The sequence below is a fragment of the Ranitomeya imitator genome, chromosome 4 (assembly GCF_032444005.1).
Source record: "Ranitomeya imitator isolate aRanImi1 chromosome 4, aRanImi1.pri, whole genome shotgun sequence".
Lineage (NCBI taxonomy): Eukaryota > Metazoa > Chordata > Amphibia > Anura > Dendrobatidae > Ranitomeya > Ranitomeya imitator.
This window is the reverse complement of record NC_091285.1, coordinates 404,398,876-404,414,573: the sequence shown is the minus strand read 5'-3', so window position 1 is coordinate 404,414,573 and position 15,698 is coordinate 404,398,876. Positions and strand designations below refer to the sequence as shown.

The window sequence follows — 15,698 nt, the reverse complement described above, 5'->3', positions numbered from 1 at the left end:
GCCCCAATGAAATAAATTTGGACTACAATACCACACAATCTTTAGACGTAATCTGATGCTGTTTTTAGAAGAAATAAGTCATATTTTTCTAACCCCTTTTAAGTTTAAGTGATCAAACCTAACTGGTACTTTTCAAATCTTACCTCCAGTTTAGATCAATGGATAACTTGGATTAACAGTATTATGTGTGGTTGTGATACCTATGGTTATATGTCGACATTGATTTATTGGTTCATTATTCCATCTCTGCCCATAGACTGCGTGTGATGGTGGGTCAAAACAGCTGAGCCCTTTAGTTTTCCCAATTCCTGATACAGAAATTTTTTTTTAGCAATTGTTTGTGGGTGAACCTCATATGCCAATAACATGTCAAATAGACATTCTTTGTATTCTACCATGCACAATTGTAGAGCTGTCACTAACAGCTCCATGTATGGAGACGCTTGGTCATTGACATGGCTTTAAATTTCAATTTGGTGGGATGAGTAAGGAATAATTGCAGTCAAGGTCATTAGATAACTATATTACAATGACATGTGGCATGGATTTCGTATACTAATTATGATTAATTGCCCCCTAAAAGAGCTTTCACTGTAAGAACAAAAACAGATCTGTTTTCTTTTTCCAGAAGGATTGCCTCTTTAAGAAAAGTTTAAGTATTTTAGCCATTTGTAAAAGGCATTTCTCTTAATACTATATATTAATGGTGGTTCTGTGGCTAGCACTGTGACCTTACAATATTATAGTGCCAGATTTGATAGAAATTGAGGCACCATCTAGATGTAGCTTCCTTGTTTTCCTTTGTTTCCTTTTGTGCAAAAGTGTAATTCCAGACTCCAATCATGCACAATTGCAAAAGCATCTTCTCTTACCATTCCACTTGGATCGGCATAGCCTGATATGAGTGATACGATAGGACTAGTCTTGAAGTTGGGGTTCTCTTTAGGAGATGATCATACTAAATGTATCTGTGTGGTCACCTAGTGGTTGCTCCACTCTGGATGTGAATTGATGTGAAAGCTTACAGAAGTACGGTAATTTGTATAGAAACATACAGTAAAATAAAGCCGTTTTCTGTTGTCAAAGTTGCCTAAAAATATAGCAATAAATTAGAGGTATTAATATGCAAATTGTGGAGACCTTGTAAGAGCTTGGGATGGATAAATATACAAATCAATTAGTTTGGGATAACCCAACAAGAGCCCTCACTAACAAGTTCTAAAACTTAACTTTTATTATGAATTAATATAGTAAGGTATTACTATATATGAAATATTCTGTCCCTTTACTGCCTGAATGATTCTAATATAGTGTGAAGGCGATTGCCTAAATATCAATTGGTGACACCCTGCGGTGTCAACTCTATTAAGCAGATAGGTCAGATTTACTGAAGCACGTATCCCCCCATTGGGAAATTGTTGGGTTACCTAAACTGTAATTAATTAAGAAATTAGAGTTGGTCCAAATTGATTCGCATAACATGGTCCTTCTTTCACATCAGTAATCTGGACATAAGCGCTGACAACCGCCTCCTACATTCCGAAATCCGTGACTCTTTGGCCTTGGGCTACATCATTAATTGCGGCATGATGCACATATGACATGCTGCCAGGCTGGCTAATCAAAACAAGTGAAAAAGATGCCGCCAGGTAGGAGGCAGGACTCATGGCTACCATCCAACGGCCACAGAATACTGGTGTGATCAATGGACCGGGTCTTGTGAATCGTTTTGCACCAAAATAATACGAAATGCAAAACAATTTCCATTGTAGCTACACATCATTCTTATAAATGAATGAGGATCCATGAGAATTTACGCTTCCTTTGTGTTATGACTAAAAAAGGGGGATGGTTCCGATCTTGGATCCCTTACTACAATGTCTTTATGCCCTAAAATTGACACGACCAGGAGTTGTTCAGTTAGGATAATCCTTCCAATTCTTACACTCAAACATGGAAGTTAGTTTAGACTGGATTTGTATTCCATTATTACTTTACAATTCTTTACAATCCTTTAGAGATTATTTTGTTGCACTGAATCAATTATGCTATCCAGTCCTATTAACGTAAGCAAGATGCTATATATTTTTTTGCTAGATATATGAGAGCATCAAAAGTAAATACTTTTTTTCTTAGGGTACTTAGGGTACTTAGGGTACTTCAGAGGTTTAGATAACATTTGCATGAAAATAGAATACAATGTATACTTTTCTTATCCCCCTGAAGAATTATATATCTACTGCAAAATGCAACACAAGCATTAACGGAGCAGAAAATAATTTACTAAATTAAATAGCAGAACCTTGTAGAATCGCAGTGCTTAGCAAAACACTTTACGAATCCTGACATCTTAAAAAAAGTATTATTCTCCCACCTGTATTTGTTCCTATTATGTACCTATACTTACTTTACCAATGTGTATACAAACATACCTTCCATGTTACTCTGCATTTTTAGTGTCTCTTCTAATTTAATAACTATGCATTGATGCATCATAATAATTGCTTTCTGATGTTTTGCTTGTCTTGAAGTTCATGTGCAATATTAAACATCTTCTTTTCCTGTGTTCAAAATTAAACACTGATTAATTTAAAAATATGTTTATATGGATTGGAGATTTGTTCCTCTTGTTATTCCCAGTATAGTCAGGGAAAATATTATAGAATTCTGACTGTGTTCAGTTACCACAATTAGGTGCTCAAGAACTTATTGCATTAGTAAAGGGATTGTCCAGAATAAAAAACAAAACAAACAAAAAAAAAAAACAACTTGCCTAGCAGCAGGAAATGCGATATAATAAAAACCAAACAATATTAACCCATTAAAGGTGTTGTCCAGTATTATGACCTTAAGATAGTGTATCAGCATCAGATCAGTGAGGGTATGACATCCTGCAGCTCCTCCAATCAGTTGTAATTAGATCGGTGACAGCTAGATGAAAACATTGAACAACAAAGCTTATAAACAAAGTTCCATTCAATGAGTTTTGGCTACTGCCAAGAATTGTACATCAGATGTTATCCAGGAGAGATTAGTACCTGATGTGCAGCTTTTGACAGAGATCATTAAAGCACCACTCCAGCGTTTTTTTTTCACCACTGGAGTGGTGCTACTAATCTATGTTCCCTGCACTTTGTATTATACTTACCACCCACTGTCTTCATCTTTTATCATCGCCTATCCAGTCAATCCCCAGAAGTTTGTGACCTGCTGGATCGCTACAGTGTTTGCTGGGCAATCCAGAAGCATGTGATCATTACCTCTGATTTCCGGTCAATCAGAATTTGTGGTCACAAGAATATGATGTGGGACCAAAGCAGAGTCAGAAACAGCTGAAGAAGGCAACTGGTAAGTATAAGACTAGGCTAAAGGAACGTAGATTAGTGGCACCACTCTAGCATGGAAATAAAAAAACTCACTGGAGTGGTGCTTTAATAACAATAACAGCTGATCTGTGGGGGATCCAGGTGTCAGACAGCCACATATCTGATATTTATGATCTGTCCTAAAGAGAAATCAATATTAGATGCCCGGACAACCCCTATAAATATCCCACTGTCCATACTGGAAAGGATTTGGCCCATTTCTGATCTTGGAACTACCCAGTATTTCATGGTTGGGAAGTGCTTCCTTACCTTGAACATCTTGAGTACGTCCTGGTAATTGTGGGAGCACAAAAGTTGTGAGCGCGCGATCTCCGCCGTGTGATCAGCTGATACTACATCTGACACCCGACTTTAAAAGCCTAATTGCTATGATCGATATCGATCACAGCATTTAGAAAGCAGACAGTGGGAGGGAGCCCCCCAGCCTTCCGATCTGTGCCCCCGCAAAGTTATCCCGGGGGCCCAATTGTTGCTATGGTGAGCCGATGTCATGATGACATACGGGTCACCAGGCTCTAGCAAGTTAGTTAGTTAACTTGTGTCAGTGCAGCACTGACAGTTATAAACCATAGCAATCCTCCTACAGTGCTATGCTTTATGACTGCGATCAGAGTTGTAAAAGAAACTATGCTTTTTCATTATACAGCTGAAAAAGTGGAATAAAATGCGATCAAAAAGAAGAATGTAAATAAAAATGATATCTGAAAATGACATATTTTCCCACAAAAACAAGCCACCTTACAGCACCATCAGTAGAAAAGGTAATAAAAGTTATCGCTCTCAGAATAAACTGATGCAAAAATAAATTATTTTTTCTATAAAATAGTTTTTATTATTTAAAAGCCTCAAAAACATAAAAAAACTATATAAATGTGGTATCTAGTATCACTGTAATCACACGGATCCAAAGAATAAAGTCATCTACTCAATTTATACCACATGAGGAATGATGTAAAACATAAATAAAACCAATTCTTCACCTGCTGTTGATTTGTTCATTCTGCCTCCCAAAGAATGCAGTAAGGCTCAGCACACATTTATCCTGCAATCTAAACTGCGCACTTACATCGGGGTTTCCGTGTAAATCTCTGAAATACATAATTCAGACGGAATCTCCAGCAGCAGATTCCCTTTAGTGAAGCAGATGGAGATACTGTGGATACTGTCTGGCCTATGATCCAGCAGTGTTCATCTTTTTAAGTGTGCATAAAAATGCAGTCTGCCACACTTTTGTGCACTTCTGAATAAAGGACATCGCTGGACAGTGGTAACTCTGCTAATTCATTATAGTCAATGAACCCTTTGCAGGTTTCATCTGAATCATGTCACTTGGAGATTTAGATAGAAACCCCAAAGCAAGTGTTCAGGGTAGAGCGCAAGATAAATGTAATCCCAAACTGTGGACGCCATCTGGTCTATGATCTGGCGGTGTCTGTCTTTTTACGCATGCATAAAAGCACGGTTCGCCACAGTTTTGTGCACTTCTGAAAAGAACGACACTACTGAACATAGGCCATGCAGAGTCCAGAGTAATGCTGCTACCTCGTTATATTGAATGGTTCCCTTGGGGGTTTCACCTGAATCATGTAACTCCAGGATTTGGATAGAAACCCCTATATATCATACATACTCAAGTATAAGCCGAGATTTTCAGCCCAAACAAATGGGCTGAAAGTGCCCCTCTCGACTTATACTCGAGTCATGGAAGGCGGGGGGGGGTTCGGCGGGTGAGGGGGAGCGATGTCTGTCAAATACTCACCTGCTCCCAGCGCTCCTGGTGCGGTCCCCGCAAATCCCATGGTCTTCGGGCACGGCAGCTTCTTCCCCTGTTCAGCGGTCACTGGTACCGCTCATTAAAGTTATGAATATGGACTCCACTCCCATGGGGGTAGAGCCGCATATTCATTACTGTAATGAGCGGTGCCACGTGACCGCTCACTACAGGAAGAAGCTGCCTCTCTCGGAGACGTGGGACATGCGGGGACCGCGTCCGGAGCGCTGGGAGCAGGTGACTATGTCATATTCACCTTTCCGGGTTCCACCGCCATCTCGTCTTCCGTGTCATCTGCACTGACTGTTCAGGTCAGAGGGCGTGATGACGTATTAGTGTGCGCGCTGCCCTCTGCGTGAACAGTCAGTGCGGAGAGATGGGACACTGAGGAGCAGCGGGCAGCGACGAGAGGTGAGTATGCCTTTTTTTTTTTAGTGCAGCAGCAGCATTACATGTGGCTATATGGAGCCTCTGTGGGGCCATAAATAACTGCATGGAGCATTATATGAAGCATCTATGGGGCCATAACTGCATGGAGCATTATATGGAGCATTATATGGGGCCATAAAGAACTGCATGGAGCATTCTAGGGGGCATTATATGGGGCCATAAAGTACTGCATGGAGTATTATATGGAGCATCTATGGGGCCATAACTGCATGGAGCTTTATATGGAGCATCTATGGGGACATAACTGCATGGAGCATTATATGGGGCATCTATGGGGCCATAAAGAACTGCATGGAGCATTCTATGGGGCCATAATGAACTGCATGGCGCATTATATGGAGCATTACATGGGGCCATACAGATCTGAATGGAGCATTATATGGGGCATCTTATGGGGGCCATAAAGAACTGCATGGAGCATGATATGGGGCATATTTGTATATGGAGCATCTTATCGGGCCATAATGAACTGTATGGAGCATTATATGGGGCCTATTTTGTAGGGAGCATCTTATGGGGCCATAATGAACTGTATGGAGCATTATATGGGGCCTATTTTGTATGGAGCATCTTATGGGGCCATAATGAACAGTATGGAGCATTATATGGGGCTCCTGATTCAATATGGATATTCAAAAACACATAACCTACTGATGTCTCAATTAATTTTATTTTTATTGGTATCTATTTTTATTTTTGACATTTACCGGTGGCTGCTGCATTTTCCAGGCGTCAAGAAAAATAAGATAAATAATAGGGAAATTTATAAACCGTGTAACATATTGTCCCCTTAAAAATATAATTTTAATCAAATAACCATAAATGTTAGGGTTATCTGCTGCATTTTCCACCCTAGGCTTATACTCGAGTCAATAAGTTTTCCCAGTTTTTTGTTGCAAAATTAGGGGGGTCGGCTTATACTCGGGTCGGCTTATACTCGAGTATATACGGTAAGTGCGCTGGATAAATATGATCCAAAATGTTATGTCAAATATTCCCAACAAAATCTTCAACTCAGTCCACAAAAAAAGTCTCCACTCAGGTTCATCATATGTCAATGGAAATATAGGGGGCTTCTACGTTACTAGTAGTACAAAGGCTCTGGAAAAGCTAAATGGCTCCTCGCCACAAAAGAAATTCAGCAAATTCTGCACTTTGAAATCCAAATGCCCCCTCCCTTCTGATCCCTAGTGTTCCTAAACCACATTTAGCAACCACATGTTTGGCATTTATGAAGCAATGAGAGCCTGCCTAATTTCTCCAGAAGCACAAGCATAACATACTGGGCACTACAATGGCAGTTTGAAATTGTCATTCGGCAACATCCACTGCTGCTTGTTTCTGGAAAACACACATGAAGTCAAAATCGTCACTATACCTGTAGATAAATTCCCAAAGGGGTATAATTTCCAAAATGGGGTCACTTGAGAGGGAATTCTGCTCTTCTACCACTTCAGGCTCTGTATACAGAGTCCGCAAATTATTCTAGGAAAATTTACGCTCCAGGAGGCAAATAGTGCTACATCCCTCCCGAGTCTCCCTTTGTGGCTAAGCAGTACTGTACAGCCACATATGGGGTATTTTTGCATTCAGCAGAAATTGTGAGACAAATTTTGGTGCCATTTTAACTGATTTCTCCTTGTGAAAATGTAAAATCTTGGGATAAAACTAAATTTGGGTTGCAAAAAATAATTATTTTTTTCTTCACTACTCAATGGTATAAAATTCTTTGACACCTGTGGTGTCAATATGCTCACTGCACCTTAGATAAATTCATTGAGAAGTGTAGTTTGTAAAATGGGGTCACTTATTGGGGATGCTGCTGTTCTTGCACCTTAGAGGCTCACCCAGTTGGTCATGGCACCAACAAACCATAACATTAAAATCTGCACTATAGTATGGCACTCTTTCCTTCTGATTTTTGCACTGTGCCTCAAAAATAGTTCCCAATTACATGTAGGGTATTGGCGCAATCAGGAGAAAATTTACAACACAGTGAGGTCGTTTTAATCCTTAGGAAAATTAAAAACTTGGGGCTAAAGCAACATTTTAGTGTTCAAAATGTAAATATTCTTTCTTCAATGGTATAAAATTCTGTGAGTCACGTGTGGTTTCAATATGATCAATTCTCCTGTAGATTAATTCATTGGGAAGGTGTAGTTTGCAAAATGAGTTCAGTTATGGGGGGGTTTCTCCTGCTCTGGCTCCTCAGGATGTCTGTCAATGTGACATGGCACCCTCAAACCATTCCAGCAAAATCTGAACTCCAGTATGCTCTTCTACACTTCTGAGCTTTGCACTGTGCCAGAAAAGCAGTTTTCGACTGCATATGGGGTATTGTTGCATTCAGGAGAAATTGTACAAAATATTTTGGGGTCCATTTTCTCCTGCCATCCTTGTGAAAATAAAAAAAAATTGGCCTTAAACAACATTTTTGTGGGAAAAAATATATATTTTTTCATTTTCGCAGATCATTGTTGCAAAATTTTGTGAAGCACATGTAAGTTCATGGTGTTCATCACACATCTTATATAAATTCCCTGAGAGGGTCTAATTTCCTAAATAGGGTCACTTGGGCATTTCTACTATTTAGGAACATTAGGGATCCTCGAAACGCAACATGACACCCACAGACGATTCCATAAAAGTCTACGTTCCAAAACGTAACTTCTTCCTTTCTGAATACTGCCCTGCACCCAAACAGTAGTTTTCCCCCACAAATGTAGTATCTGTGTACTCATAAGAAATTGCACAACATATTTTGTGGTGAAAATAAAAAAATTGGGGCTAAAAATACATTTTTGAGTAAAAAGTTAGATTTTTTATTTTCACGGCTCTACGTTATAAACTTCAGAGAAGTACCTGGAGGTTCAAGATGCTCACTATACATCAAGATACATTTCTTGAGAGGCCTAGTTTCCAAAATTGGTTCACTTGTGGGGGTTTTCCATTGTTTAGGCACATTGGGGGCTCTACAAACGCGGCATGTTATCCGCTAATGATTCCAGACAAAAGTCCAATGGCGTTCCTTCCCTTCCGAGCCCTGCTGTGCACCCAAACAGTAGTTTTTCCACCACATATGGGGTATCTTCATACTTGGGAAAAATTGCACAACAAATTTTGAAGTCCATTTTCTCCTGTTGCCCTTGTGAAAATAAAAATATTTTTAGTCTAAAGTAATTTTTTTGTGATAAAAAGTTAAATGTTCTATTTTTCCTTCCACATTCCATTGATTCTTGAGAATAAACTTCTTGAATGTGGTTTTGAGTACTTTTAGGTGTGCCGTTTTTAGAATAATGTTACTTTTGGGTGTTTTCTGTCATATTGGCTACTCAAAGTAACTGCAAATGTGATATGGTCTCTAAAAAAATCGTTTTGTAAATTTTGTAGGAAAAATGAAAAATTGCTGGTCAACTTTTAACTCTTCTAACTTCCTTACAAAAAATTATGTTTCAAAATTGTGCTAATGTAAAGTAGACATGTGGAAAATGTTTTTTATTAAAAGTTTGAAAATTGCTAAATTTTTAAAATTTTTGCCAAATTTCCAATTTAAAAAAAAATAAACACCAGTCATATCAAACAAATTTTTACCACTATGCTAAAGTACAATATGTTACAAAAAAGCAGTCTCAGAATCAGTGGGATCCATTGAAGCGTTCCAGAGTTATTAAAATATAAAGTGACACTGGTCAGAATTGTAAAATTTGGCTTGGTCATGAAGGTGAAAACAGGCTTGGGGGTGAAGGGATGGTTGAGCATTGTTTGTGTTGGAATTTTTTCACATTTGGTGATGTTAAAAAAAATTAAATCCAGGAGAACATCTAAAATTTCAGAAGTAGCTTTAAAAATCTGCTATTATCGGGCTATCCCTAGTGGGATCGGCAGGTCAACCAACAGAATTTTAAACATTCTCTGTTTCAAAAAGACAAAGTCCTAGAGTTGACATAAAATTTTAGACCTAAAAAATGTATTATGTTCATAATTAGAGTTCTTAATATATTACACACTTTCTTCACCATATGCCGTATGTACATTTGGACACTATTAATGTATACTTTAGATACAGTACACTTCTGGTGATATTAATGTGCTATCTGACTATACCTAGGAGTTGATGAAAAATCTACAGTAATATCTTAGCTCAGTTGTAACAGTATCTCCTGTAAATAAAGCCTTACTGTATCTAAACTAAATGTACAATCATGAAACATTCCTGTATTCATGCTTCCATGCAGATTTTCTTTTTCCTTTTTTAGAGCTATTGTAGAGAAGATAGGGAAAAGTATAACAATCAGTGTGGGTCCCGACAAACAAGCTAGGGGACATAATGATCGGAAGCAGGGATGGAAAGATATGAAAAGTGGCAGCCAAGCAGACAGTCGCCCGAGGTTTACTTACAGAGTAAAACATGCATAAGTAAGAAATCAAAGATAATTTTCCAATGTTGCCATCCTTTTAATGAATCAGATACTTAACTATTATTTCACAGGAATAGTTAGGCTCCCAAGAGGGGGGAGAAGATTAGACGTCCACTTAGAAATAGTCCCCTCAGGCAATACTGGGGTAACTCTATTTAGGATAGTTGGACTCCTTTTAGCTTATCTGCTGTCAATTTTCTGGCAGCCAGATTATCACCTCTGGCTTCTGTGATTCCCTGGGGTTATCAAGGTCACGTCAAGCTGAAGATGTGCTAAAGATATTTGTCCATAACCTTCACTTACTAATGATGAGGGGATAAGTTAAGCACCACATTAATAGAAAGCTATTTCAAAACAGCACAGGAAGCACTAAAATGTTAATATTTCCTTCTGCTTAGACACTGATGTACGGCTAATGACATGAAGCTGAATGCAGACAATGAATATAATGACCCATAATGCACTGTAAGTGGTGGATAAAGAGGCTGCCATCATAAACGTGTTCAAATATGCCTTGACGTGATGATATAAAACACATTTAGCGCCTTTTATTTTTTTTATAAAAGTACTTACAAGAAAATGAATGGGGCAGATTTAAGGCCTAATTGATGTGATATAGTCGATAGATATTGCAGTGGTTAAAGTAGCATTCAAAGTGAGCATACCGTATACAGCCAATATCTTAATGTAGGCATGCACTTGTTTTGGTGAAGTAAAGGTGAAAAGGGTTTTTCCACAACAAACAGTTCTCATACATCCACAGGATAGGTGTCAAATCTATGATTGGTGGGCGTCCAATAACTGGGACCCACACTGATCACTAGAACAGGGGTCCAAAGCCCCCCCTTTCTGGAGGTATTTGAAAGAAGTGTTTGTCACATATGTGTCCTGCCTCACCATTCAATAACCACATAACTGATAGAAATACTTAAGTGCTGCACTTAATTCAGATACCTCTAGAACAGAGAGCTTCAGATTTTAGTGATCATATATTCATTATTTGTCCCTTAGTTAGGTGTTAACTTTAAAGGGTAATCTGGATTGTTTCATAATTTGTTTCATATCACCCAGCTGTAAAGAGACTCTTTTCTTACAAGCGTCCTGGCTTTCATTTTTTCCAACTGTGCTAGGGCCATTCTCAGAGGGAACCTTTCAGATTATTATACCCAAAACTAATTCAATCTATGAAGAAAAAAGCACCAACACTCCGTTTATCGTGTCATAAAAACCTTAGTCATTTATTTACGAATACTTTCCATGGACAAGGTGTATAATGACAGGATCCAAAAAAAGAAAGGAATGTCCAGCTTCACCGATTCCGTAAAAAAGAGTTTTCTTTATTCACATACTTTAAACTTGGAGGATACAGACTTCAGCACAACCATATGGGTAAGAATCTCAACGCGTTTCTGGAGACTAGGCTCCCTTAATCATGACATTTTAATCATGATGTCATGATTAAAGGAGCCTAGTCTCCAGAAACGCGTTGAGATTCTTACCCAGCTGGACATTCCTTTCTTTTTTTGGATCTTGTACGCCTGACACAGCGGGTCCGTGCTCCCGAGATTTGGTTCTTGCATCACGGGTGAGCTGGTTTATGTTCCTTCCTACAAAGTATAATGACAGGACCAATGCGGGCATGCAGGCAAAAGTACAGGACTACGGCTGTTTCGCGTATAACACGCTTCCACGGGTCCAGATGGAAGCGTGTTATACGTGAAAAGGCCATAGTCTGGTTATTTTGCATGCATGCCCGCATTGGTCCTGCCCTTACACACCTTGTCCATGGAAAGTATTCTTAATTAAAGGACTAAGGTTTTTATGACACTATAAATGGAGTGTTTCTGCTTTTTTCTTCATTCTTGGATTACTACGTGTGTTTCTTCAAGCAAGCACCATCATCACCGTGATCTCACCCAGTAAGATGTCGCTGACTCAGAGTCCACCTACTCCACCAGTAAGTAGACTGTTTCTTAGTGCCATTCTACTTTTCTCTTTTAATGCAATCTATATAAAGGCACTTTAATTCTCACTACAGATATACCTTTATTTTAGAAATATGGTTTGCATTTTAGAGAAATTCATTATTGAATTGTACAAATGAGCCACAAGTACAGTGGGCCGGCATTGCACTTAGAGCTCTGCTGTCGCTCTTCCCTAATACCTACCTGCTGCTTGCCTCCTGTCAGTGATTGACAAGTCTCTTTTAGTGACCTGCCACTCCTACCCAAGATCTAGTGCAAGTGATGTCATTTACTGGGTAGTTCCATGCACAGTAAGGTCCTGATTAAGAACAATAGACATTGACCATCTATTTCACACCTGCTGCTCATTCCTTCACCAGTTGTCCTAGTGAAGAAGATGATCCATATCTGGCGCTACCTGTATCCTATACAGATCATGCCACACATTGATAGTCTTTATCAGGACCATAACCCCTTCCCGACCTGTGACACAGTGTATGCGTCATGAAAGTCAGTGCCAATCCGACCTGTAACGCATATGCTGCGTCACAGAATGATCGCGTTCCTGCAGATCAGGTGAAAAGGTTAACTCAAATTTCCCCTGACCTGCAGGGACAGGGGGAGTGGTACTTCAGCCCAGGGGGGTGGCTTTGCCGCCACGTTGCTACGATCTCTCTGATTGGCTCTTGAAAGTGATACAGCCAATCAAAGCAATTTGTAATATTTCATCTATGAAACTTGGTGAAATATTACAATCCAGCCATGGCCGATACTGCAATATCATCGGCCACGGCTGGGGACCCCTATCTTCCCCCACCACTGACTGACGCAGCGATCTGCCGCTGCTGTCAGTCTTTCCTCCCCTCTGTCCTGCCCTCCGCTGCCCTCCGCTCCCCTCCGCCCCCCGCTGTCCGGTCCCACCCCCCCATACTTACTGAGTCCCGGTGTCCATCCTGGTGACCCTCCATCTTCTCCTATGGGCGCTGCCATCTTCCAAAATTGCGGGCGCATACACAGTGCTCCCGCTGAATCTGCCGAGATCAGGTTCTATCACAGTGATCAAAATAAAGAAAATAGTAAATAACCCCCCCTTTATCACCCCCATAGAACATAATAAAATAAAGAACATATTTTTATTTTTCCACTAGGCTTAGGGTTAGCAATAGGGTTAGGGTTAGAAATAGAGTTAGGATTAGAATTAGGCTATGTGCACACGGTGCAGATTTGGCTGCGGATCCGCAGTGGATTCGCTGCTGTGGATTCATAGCAGTTTTCCATCATGTTTACAGTATCATGTAAACCTATGGAAAACCAAATCCGCTGTGCCCATAGTGCGGAAAATACGGCTCGGTATTTTCCGCAGCATGTCAATTCTTTGTGTGGATTCCGCAGCGTTTTACACCTGTTCTTGTATAGGAATCCGCCGGCGAAATCCGTACAAAAAACACTGGAAATCTGCTGTAAATCCACAGGTAAAACGCAGTGCATTTTACCTGCAGATTTTTCAAAAACGGTGCGGAAAAATCTGCACTCAAATCCGCAACGTGGGCACATAGCCTTAGGGTTAGGGTTGGAATTAGAGTTAGGGTTGGAATTAGGGTTAGGGTTGGAATTGGGGTTACAATTAGGGTTAGGGGTGTGTTGGGGTTAGGGTTAGGCTTGTGGTTAGGGTTATGGTTAGGGTTGGGATTAGGATTAGGGGTGTGTTGGGGTTAGGGTTGTGGTTAGGGTTGGGATTAGGATTAGGGGTGTGTTGGTGTTAGGGTTTTGGTTGGGGTGTGTTGGGGTTAGGGTTGTGATTAGAGTCAAGTTTAGAGTTGGGATTAGGGTTAGGGGTGTGCTGGGGTTAGTGTTGGAGTTAGAATTGACAGGTTTCCACTGTCTAGGCACATCAAGGGGTCTACAAACGCGACATGGCACCACCATTGATTCCAGACAATCTTGCGTTCAAAAAGTCAAATGGTGCTCCCCCCTTCTGAGCCCCAACGTGTGCCCAAACAATGGTTTACCCCCACATATTGGGTATCTGCATACTCAGAACAAACTGCACCACAACTTTTGGGGTCCAATTTCTCCTGTTACACTTGTGAAAATAAAAAATTGCGGGCTAAAAAATAATTTTTAATGAACAAAAAATGATTTTTTATTTTCATGGCTTTGCGTTATAAACTTCTGTGAAGCACTTGGTAATTCAAAGTGCTCAACACACATTTAGATTAGTTCCTTGGGAGGTCTAGTTTCCAAAATGGGGTCACATGTGGGTGAGCTCCAATATTTAGGCACACAGGGGCTCTCCAAACGTGACATGCTGTCTGCTAACGATTGGAGCTAATTTTCCATTCAAAAAGTCAAATGGCGCTCCTTTCCTTCCGAGCCCTGCCGTGCGCCCAAACAGTGGTTTACCCCCACATATGATGTATCGGTGTACTCAGGAGAAATTGCCCAACAAATTTTAGGATTCATTTTATCCCGTTGCCCATGTAAAAATGAAAAAATTGAGGCTAAACGAACTTTTTGGGGAAAAAAAGTACTTTTTCATATTTACGTATCAATTTGTGAAGCACCTGGGGGTTTAAAGTGCTCACTATGCATCTATAGAAGTTCCTTGGGGGGTCTAGTTTCCAATATGGGGTCTCTTGTATGGGAGCTCCAATCTTCAGGCACACAGGGGCTCTCCAAACGTGACATGGTGTCACTGAAGATTGGAGCCAATTTTTCATTCAAAAAGTCAAACGGCGCTCCTTCCATTCCGAGCCCTGTCATGTGCCCAAACAGTGGTTCCCCCCCACATATAGGGAATCTGCGTACTCAGGACAAATTGGACAACAACTGTCGGGGTCCAGTTTCTCCTTTTACACATAGGAAAATAAAACAATAGTTGCTAAAATATCATTTTTGGGAATAAAAAGTTAAATGTTCATTTTTTCCTTCCATGTTGCTTTACCACTAACATGAAGCCCAACATGTCACGAAAAAACTATCTCAGAATCGTTAGGATCAGTTGAAACATTCCTGAGTTATTACCTCATAATGGGACACTGGTCAGAATTCCAAACAATGGCCAGGTCATTAAGGTCAAAATAGGCTGGGTCATAAAGGGGTTAATGTGCATGCTTCATCCCGGGGAAAGACAACTTTCTCGGCAGGGAGTGGCAGGTCACTGAAAGAAGAGTGACCTGTCAATCACTGACAGGAAGTAAATGGGTGATAGGCAGGGAAAAGGAATAAAAGGGAACAATTTTGTAAGTACAGTGCCCGCCCACTGCACTTGTGTCTCATTTGCATAACAACTGAACAATACATTTCTCTAAAATATAGACTCAGATTTCTATAATAAAGGTATGGAAGTAATCAGCATTACAGCGTCTTTATCTCTACATTGATGACACTAGTGATGGGTATAACAGCTGAATGACAGTATCCCTATAAAATGGATACTGTGTCAAACCATATTGTTTATAATTCATTATGGATTCCAGTACTTGCTTTTCTTGTCATCGTATGTATCATAAAGGCTGGTCAAAATCGTAAAGGGAACCTGTCCCCCCCAAAATGGAAGGTGAGCTAAGCCCACCGGCATCAGGGGCTTATCTACAACATTCTGGAATGCTGTAGATAAGCCCCCGATGTAACCTGAAAGATGAAAAAAAGGGGTTATATTATACTCAACCAGGGGCATTCCCCACTGCGGTCCGGTCCCATGGGTGTC

General features: G+C 40.1%; 1 protein-coding gene across 4 annotated transcripts in view; it reads left to right on the top strand.

Moving 5' to 3' along the window:
* The window catches only part of PLXNA4 (plexin A4), a 1,110,285-nt gene that overhangs the window by 162,669 nt on the left and 931,918 nt on the right, over positions 1–15,698 (top strand). The gene's annotated exons all lie outside the window — the stretch shown is intronic.